This window comes from Neolamprologus brichardi, unplaced genomic scaffold (genome assembly GCF_056152115.1).
Source record: "Neolamprologus brichardi isolate AB-2024 unplaced genomic scaffold, ASM5615211v1 NODE_ptg000063l+_length_572389_cov_1, whole genome shotgun sequence".
NCBI lineage: Eukaryota > Metazoa > Chordata > Actinopteri > Cichliformes > Cichlidae > Neolamprologus > Neolamprologus brichardi.
In genome coordinates, this window is record NW_028270054.1 from 563,370 (window position 1) to 572,389 (window position 9,020).

Genomic DNA, 9,020 nt, shown 5'->3' on the forward strand with positions numbered 1-9,020 from the left:
TTCTTACCTATGTACAATGCTGGAACAAAGAATAGTCCTTTTTTCAACAGTTCCCGTTGTGGCCTCGAGAGTCGAAAGTTCTTTGCCAAGACCACCACGTCCTGACCTTGAAGGCTTAGTCCACTGTCGCCCCCATACTGGTCCAGACTCAGGGGGTGTTGCAGTTTAAAAAGGACGTCCAATGTTGAAACATGGCCTTTCCCGTTTCCGCCGTCCAATGGATGTCATCCTCTTCGGTGTGGAACAAGTCCTCGTCCAAAAGGGGAATGTGGACCCTGTTCCTGTAGATATAGTCATTCAGGACCTGTAGATTCGACTTGTCTTCAGCTGGCAGGTTCTCTGAGAAATTAACCTGAGGAACCCAAATTTCTGCATATGGGAACCTCTTCCTCGCAGCCCTAACTGCCGCCTGCACATTCTTGATGGTCGTTTCCTTAGGCTTGTTGGCCCTGCTATTGATCCCGAAGGACAAGACCATCTTCTCCACCACCAGATCCTGTGGCGGTACCGTTTTCTTCAACAAGGCTTCTGCATGGCGGAAGTCCGCCCCTGGAAAACTCTCCACCTGCAAGTTCTTGTTGGAGAAATCTGGGAATTTGGTGAGGTTCGAATCTCCCAAGAAGATCCACTTGCGGTTTGCCACCCAGTCCCAGTCAGTCATCTTCCTTGTGGTGTTCTGATGTCGATTCACCCGGAACCGGGGACCCCTGGAACTCTCGACCTCATCGAACAAATCCCCTGAAAGATCAAACAATGGCTCCTCGTCCTCTGAGCCTTCTTGATGGACCTGGGCTTGAACCTGTACATCTCGTGCTGAAAGCTGGGAAGATTGTCCCTGCTCCTCCGCTGCTTGGGCCTCTCTCTCGGCCTCCGCTGCCGCTCTAGCCCTGGCCTCATCTCGTTCCTCCTCAGCTTGCATCTCATCAAACATGGCCTCCAACTCCAACTGGGAGGCTGTACGTTCTGGAGGAAACAGGGGTTCGAAATCTGGCAGGTGGTCCTCCTGCACTTCTTCTAGAAAGAGATCTTCTTCAGGAAGAACCACCCCTTTGGGTCTCCTCGTCCTTCTTTGGACCTCCCTCCTTTCTAGGGGAGATGGCATCCAATCAGCCACGTTGGGGCTTGACCATCTAGCCCCCTCATCAGGGACCCGGTCTGTCATGGTAGCCACCGAGGTCTTTGGCGCCACCCGCTGACGAGGTTGCACCGTGTGTGTAGACCCACTTGAAGAATCCACGCCATGCTGTTCTCTCACCTGGACTGGTTCACCCTCGAGCTGGGTTGAGATGAGAGCCTCAGCGTGGTCAATGATACTCCGCGTGATCCGTCTTAGGTTCCGCTTGGCCCAGCGAGATGCCACCTCGAAGGCCTTTTTCCATTCACGGGTGTCCATGCTGGAGAGTTCTTGCAGAAACCTCTCCAAGCTTCCTTCATAATGTTCCATCAAAATCTGGAGGGTCATCTGACCCCAATTCCTTGCATTCCCCACGATCATGTCTGTGGTATCCTGCCTCGGGTATGCCGGCTTAATCATCCCAGCTAGGATATCCACCATCTTAACAATCATCCTGGGCTCCGGCCTGCCCGGCTTTGGAGCCACGTTCTGGAGATGGTGCACCATCTTTATGATGCCATGCAGCTTACGAATCAGTCTTCCAAAATCGGGACTTGCCGCTTCTCTTATGACATCGTCATCTCTGGTCCTGGAAGAGCTCCCTCTTCGGGCTGGTTGGAAGCGTCCCTGCCGGACCACAGCTGCATACGAGCGGAATGGGACTCGGGGACCAAAGTACCGGGGGACCCGGGGGGGAGGCACTGGCGGGTTAGGATGGGGAAAATAATCCCTTCTCCGTGAGGAAAAGGAGCGTGCGCGGTCCATCCCTCCCTGCGGTCCTCCGTACCTGTCCCAGAAGACTTGGCGGTCACGTTGGCGGCGGCGGCCATAACGCACCACCGTCCAGCCGTCTTCCATGGCGTCCAATCTTTTTTTTCTTTTTTTTCTTGTTTTCAAAAAAATAAAATGTGCTTCCAAAAATATCTATTTAAATTTAATGTGAACAAAAAACACTTTCCAAAATGTGGAAAGGAAAAAGTCACGAAAAAATAATAAACAACAAAGGAAGGTGTGCCAAAAAAACTGTTTATTTTTTAAAAAAATAAACACAAAAAACACAACGTTTCGACCGTATACGGTCTTCCTCAGGTGTGGCACACAGAAAACTGTAAGCTAGATTAGCTGGCAACAGTTGGACTGGCAGAGATGTGCTCTCATCGAGTGCCGAGTGGAAAATGAGCTCCTGTGTGAGCTCCGCCTTTTATATTCTCCCCTCGGCTGTGTAAAATCCCATTCGTCTTTTTTAACTTTTGTTCGGTAAAAATGAATTTGGTCTTTATTTTTTAATCTGCATTACATTTTAACTGTTTTTTAGCCAAAAATAACATATTTGCACTCTATGAAATTACTTTTAATGAATTTTAAAGCCAAATTAATTTAATAACTGTTCTTCTCCCCAATTTGTTTTTAATCCATTTTTAACTGTAAATAGTCTTGCCAACCCTATGAATTGTGTTGATAAATTTATGAACCCTGTTTTTTAGAATTTTTAAGCCAATTATTCAAATTTTTACTAATTTAATTCCCCATCATTAAATAATATATATGCAACCCTCATATTAAATATTAAAAATCCAAAGGGGTTGGGTTTAGAATTAAGATTAAGGATGAATTTAGGGTCAACATGTGGGGATAAAATGGTTAGGGTTAGGGCTAACATACAGGGCTGGGGTTAGGGTTAGGATAAGACAAAGGACTGGGGTTAGACTGACATAGGGCTCACATTGAGGTTAGGTTTAGGGATAGGACTTGGGTTGGGGTTAGGGTAGTGTGAAACATTAAGGAAAAAAGGTTGGGGTCAAAATTAAGATGGGTTCAGGGTTAGGGTTAGGGTTAGGGTTAGGGTTAGGGTTATGGTTAGGGTTAGGGTTAGGGTTATGGATAGGGTTAGGGTTTATGGTTATGGATAGGGTTAGGGTTAGGGTTATGGATAGGGTTAGGGTTAGGGTTATGGTTAGGGTTATGGATAGGGTTAGGGTTAGGGTTATGGTTAGGGTTAGGGTTAGGGTTATGGATAGGGTTAGGGTTTATGGTTATGGATAGGGTTAGGGTTAGGGTTATGGATAGGGTTAGGGTTAGGGTTATGGTTAGGGTTATGGATAGGGTTAGGGTTAGGGTTATGGTTAGGGTTAGGGTTAGGGTTATGGATAGGGTTAGGGTTAGAGTTATGGATAGGGTTAGGGTTAGGGTTATGGATAGGGTTAGGGTTTATGGTTTAGGGTTAGGGTTAGGGATGAATTGGACAAAAATCATCCAAAACAAACGTTTTATTAGTGTCGAGGGTTAGGGTTAGGGTTAGGGTTAGGGATGAATTGGACAAGGGTTAGGGTTAGGGTTATGGATAGGGTTAGGGTTAGGGTTAGGGTTATGGATAGGGTTAGGGTTAGGGTTATGGATAGGGTTAGGGTTTATGGTTTATGGTTAGGGTTAGGGTTAGGGTTAGGGATGAATTGGACACGGGTTAGGGTTAGGGTTATGGATAGGGTTAGGGTTAGGGTTAGGGTTAGGGTTATGGATAGGGTTAGGGTTATGGTTGGGGTTAGGGTTAGGGTTATGGATAGGGTTAGGGTTTATGGTTTAGGGTTAGGGTTAGGTATGAATTAGGGTTAAGGTTAGGGTTAGGGTTATGGATAGGGTTAGGGTTAGGGTTATGGATAGGGTTAGGGTTAGGGTTAGGGTTATGGATAGGGTTAGGGTTTATGGTTTAGGGTTAGGGTTAGGGATGAATTGGACAAAAATCATCCAAAACAAACTTTTTATTAGTGTCGAGGGTGAGGGTTAGGGTTAGGGTTAGGGATAAATTGGACAAGGGTTAGGGTTAGGGTTATGGATAGGGTTAGGGTTAGGGTTAGGGTTATGGATAGGGTTAGGGTTTATGGTTTAGGGTTAGGGTTAGGGATGAATTGGACAAAAATCATCCAAAACAAACTTTTTATTAGTGTCGAGGGTTAGGGTTAGGGTTAGGGTTAGGGATGAATTGGACAAGGGTTAGGGTTAGGGTTATGGATAGGGTTAGGGTTAGGGTTATGGATAGGGTTAGGGTTAGGGTTAGGGTTATGGATAGGGTTAGGGTTAGGGTTAGGGTTATGGATAGGGTTAGGGTTTATGGTTTAGGGTTAGGGTTAGGGATGAATTGGACAAAAATCATCCAAAACAAACTTTTTATTAGTGTCGAGGGTTAGGGTTAGGGTTAGGGTTAGGGATGAATTGGACAAGGGTTAGGGTTAGGGTTATGGATAGGGTTAGGGTTAGGGTTAGGGTTATGGATAGGGTTAGGGTTATGGTTAGGGTTAGGGTTAGGGTTATGGATAGGGTTAGGGTTTATGGTTTAGGGTTAGGGTTAGGGATGAATTAGGGTTAGGGTTAGGGTTAGGGTTAGGGTTATGGATAGGGTTAGGGTTAGGGTTATGGATAGGGTTAGGGTTTATGGTTTATGTTTAGGGTTAGGGATGAAATGGACAAAAATCATCCAAAACAAACTTTTTATTAGTGTCGAGGGTTAGGGTTAGGGTTAGGGTTAGGGATGAATTGGACAAGGGTTAGGGTTAGGGTTATGGATAGGGTTAGGGTTAGGGTTATGGATAGGGTTAGGGTTTATGGTTTAGGGTTAGGGTTAGGGATGAATTAGGGTTATGGATAGGGTTAGGGTTAGGGTTATGGATAGAGTTAGAGTTAGGGTTATGGATAGGGTTAGGGTTTATGGTTTAGGTTTAGGGTTAGGGATGAATTGGACAAAAATCATCCAAAACAAACTTTTTATTAGTGTCGAGGGTTAGGGTTAGGGTTAGGGATGAATTGGACAAGGGTTAGGGTTAGGGTTATGGATAGGGTTAGGGTTAGGGTTAGGGTTATGGATAGGGTTAGGGTTATGGTTAGGGTTAGGGTTATGGATAGGGTTAGGGTTTATGGTTTAGGGTTAGGGTTAGGGATGAATTAGGGTTAGGGTTAGGGTTAGGGTTATGGATAGGGTTAGGGTTAGGGTTATGGATAGGGTTAGGGTTAGGGTTATGGATAGGGTTAGGGTTTATGGTTTAGTGTTAGGGTTAGGGATGAATTGGACAAAGATCATCCAAAACAAACTTTTTATTGGTGTCGAGGGTTAGGGTTAGGGTTAGGGATGAATTGGACAAGGGTTAGGGTTAGGGTTAGGGTTATGGATAGGGTTAGGGTTATGGTTAGGGTTAGGGTTAGGGTTAGGGTTATGGATAGGGTTAGGGTTTATGGTTTATGGTTAGGGTTAGGGATGAATTAGGGTTAGGGTTAGGGTTAGGGTTATGGATAGGGTTAGGGTTAGGGTTATGGATAGGGTTAGGGTTTATGGTTTAGGGTTAGGGTTAGGGATAGGGTTAGGGTTAGGGTTAGGGATGAATTGGACAAGGGTTAGGGTTAGGGTTATGGATAGGGTTAGGGTTAGGGTTAGGGTTAGGGTTATGGATAGGGTTAGGGTTATGGTTAGGGTTAGGGTTAGGGTTATGGATAGGGTTAGAGTTTATGGTTTAGGGTTAGGGTTAGGGATGAATTAGGGTTCGGGTTAGGGTTAGGGTTAGGGTTAGGGTTATGGATAGGGTTAGGGTTAGGGTTATGGATAGGGTTAGGGTTTATGGTTTAGGGTTAGGGATGAATTGGACAAAAATCATCCAAAACAAACTTTTTATTAGTGTCGACTGTTTGAGTGGTGAGCAGTGACTCTTTCCTCCGTAGGACAGTTGCATAGAGTTGTAACTATGCGCAGGAGGAAGCTGCCATCTTTGCCACACCACAGCCTGTTGTTCTTCTGGCTGAAGCCTTAGGGTTAGGGTTAGGGTTAGGGTTTAGGGTTATGGATAGGCTTAGGGTTAGGGTTATGGATAGGGTTAGGGTTAGGGTTATGGTTAGGGTTAGGGTTAGGGTTATGGATAGGTTTAGGGTTAGGGTTATGGATAGGGTTAGGGTTTATGGTTTAGGGTTAGGGTTAGGGATGAATTGGACAAAAATCATCCAAAACAAACTTTTTCTTAGTGTCGAGGGTTAGGGTTAGGGTTAGGGTTAGGGATGAATTTGACAAGGGTTAGGGTTAAGGTTATGGATAGGGTTAGGGTTAGGGTTAGGGTTATGGATAGGGTTAGGGTTAGGGTTATGGATAGGGTTAGGGTTTATGGTTTAGGGTTAGGGTTAGGGATGAATCGGACAAAAATCATCCAAAACAAACTTTTTATTAGTGTCGAGGGTTAGGGTTAGGGTTAGGGATGAATTGGACAAGGGTTAGGGTTAGGGTTATGGATAGGGTTAGGTTTATGGATAGGGTTAGGGTTAGGGTTAGGGTTATGGATGAATTGGACAAGGGTTAGGGTTAGGGTTATGGATAGGGTTAGGGTTAGGGTTAGGGTTATGGATAGGGTTAGGGTTATGGTTAGGGTTAGGGTTAGGGTTAATGATAGGGTTAGGGTTTATGGTTTAGGGTTAGGGTTAGAGATGAATTAGGGTTAGGGTTAGGGTTAGGGTTAGGGTTATGGATAGGGTTAGGGTTAGGGTTATGGATAAGGTTAGGGTTTATGGTTTATGTTTAGGGTTAGGGATGAAATGGACAAAAATCATCCAAAACAAACTTTTTATTAGTGTCGAGGGATAGGGTTAGGGTTAGGGATGAATTGGACAAGGGTTAGGGTTAGGGTTATGGATAGGGTTAGGGTTAGGGTTATGGATAGGGTTAGGGTTAGGGTTATGGATAGGGTTAGGGTTTATGGTTTAGGGTTAGGGTTAGGGATGAATTGGACAAAAATCATCCAAAACAAACTTTTTATTAGTGTCGAGGGTTAGGGTTAGGGTTAGGGTTAGGGATGAATTGGACAAGGGTTAGGGTTAGGGTTATGGATAGGGTTAGGGTTAGGGTTATGGATAGGGTTAGGGTTAGGGTTATGGATAGGGTTAGGGTTTATGGTTTAGGGTTAGGGTTAGGGATGAATTAGGGTTATGGATAGGGTTAGGGTTAGGGTTATGGATAGAGTTAGGGTTAGGGTTATGGATAGGGTTAGGGTTTATGGTTTAGGTTTAGGGTTAGGGATGAATTGGACAAAAATCATCCAAAACAAACTTTTTATTAGTGTCGAGGGTTAGGGTTAGGGTTAGGGATGAATTGGACAAGGGTTAGGGTTAGGGTTATGGATAGGGTTAGGGTTAGGGTTAGGGTTATGGATAGGGTTAGGGTTATGGTTAGGGTTAGGGTTATGGATAGGGTTAGGGTTTATGGTTTAGGGTTAGGGTTAGGGATGAATTAGGGTTAGGGTTAGGGTTAGGGTTATGGATAGGGTTAGGGTTAGGGTTATGGATAGGGTTAGGGTTAGGGTTATGGATAGGGTTAGGGTTTATGGTTTAGTGTTAGGGTTAGGGATGAATTGGACAAAGATCATCCAAAACAAACTTTTTATTGGTGTCGAGGGTTAGGGTTAGGGTTAGGGATGAATTGGACAAGGGTTAGGGTTAGGGTTAGGGTTATGGATAGGGTTAGGGTTACGGTTAGGGTTAGGGTTAGGGTTATGGATAGGGTTAGGGTTTATGGTTTATGGTTAGGGTTAGGGATGAATTAGGGTTAGGGTTAGGGTTAGGGTTATGGATAGGGTTAGGGTTAGGGTTATGGATAGGGTTAGGGTTTATGGTTTAGGGTTAGGGTTAGGGATAGGGTTAGGGTTAGGGTTAGGGATGAATTGGACAAGGGTTAGGGTTAGGGTTATGGATAGGGTTAGGGTTAGGGTTAGGGTTATGGATAGGGTTAGGGTTATGGTTAGGGTTAGGGTTAGGGTTATGGATAGGGTTAGAGTTTATGGTTTAGGGTTAGGGTTAGGGATGAATTAGGGTTCGGGTTAGGGTTAGGGTTAGGGTTAGGGTTATGGATAGGGTTAGGGTTAGGGTTATGGATAGGGTTAGGGTTTATGGTTTAGGGTTAGGGATGAATTGGACAAAAATCATCCAAAACAAACTTTTTATTAGTGTCGACTGTTTGAGTGGTGAGCAGTGACTCTTTCCTCCGTAGGACAGTTGCATAGAGTTGTAACTATGCGCAGGAGGAAGCTGCCATCTTTGCCACACCACAGCCTGTTGTTCTTCTGGCTGAAGCCTTAGGGTTAGGGTTAGGGTTAGGGTTTAGGGTTATGGATAGGCTTAGGGTTAGGGTTATGGATAGGGTTAGGGTTAGGGTTATGGTTAGGGTTAGGGTTAGGGTTATGGATAGGTTTAGGGTTAGGGTTATGGATAGGGTTAGGGTTTATGGTTTAGGGTTAGGGTTAGGGATGAATTGGACAAAAATCATCCAAAACAAACTTTTTCTTAGTGTCGAGGGTTAGGGTTAGGGTTAGGGATGAATTTGACAAGGGTTAGGGTTAAGGTTATGGATAGGGTTAGGGTTAGGGTTAGGGTTATGGATAGGGTTAGGGTTAGGGTTATGGATAGGGTTAGGGTTTATGGTTTAGGGTTAGGGTTAGGGATGAATCGGACAAAAATCATCCAAAACAAACTTTTTATTAGTGTCGAGGGTTAGGGTTAGGGTTAGGGATGAATTGGACAAGGGTTAGGGTTAGGGTTATGGATAGGGTTAGGTTTATGGATAGGGTTAGGATGGGGAAAATAATCCCTTCTCCGTGAGGAAAAGGAGCGTGCGCGGTCCATCCCTCCCTGCGGTCCTCCGTACCTGTCCCAGAAGACTTGGCGGTCACGTTGGCGGCGGCGGCCATAACGCACCACCGTCCAGCCGTCTTCCATGGCGTCCAATCTTTTTTTTCTTTTTTTTCTTGTTTTCAAAAAAATAAAATGTGCTTCCAAAAATATCTATTTAAATTTAATGTGAACAAAAAACACTTTCCAAAATGTGGAAAGGAAAAAGTCACGAAAAAATAATAAACAACAAAGGAAGGTGTGCCAAAAAAACTGTTTATTT

At 44.7% G+C, this 9,020-nt stretch overlaps 1 pseudogene; it reads right to left on the bottom strand.

The window, feature by feature from the left end:
- Positions 1–1,142: 1,142 nt before the first annotated feature.
- On the bottom strand, positions 1,143–1,972 carry LOC148095650 (uncharacterized; annotated as a pseudogene).
- Between the last annotated feature and the right edge of the window lie 7,048 nt (positions 1,973–9,020).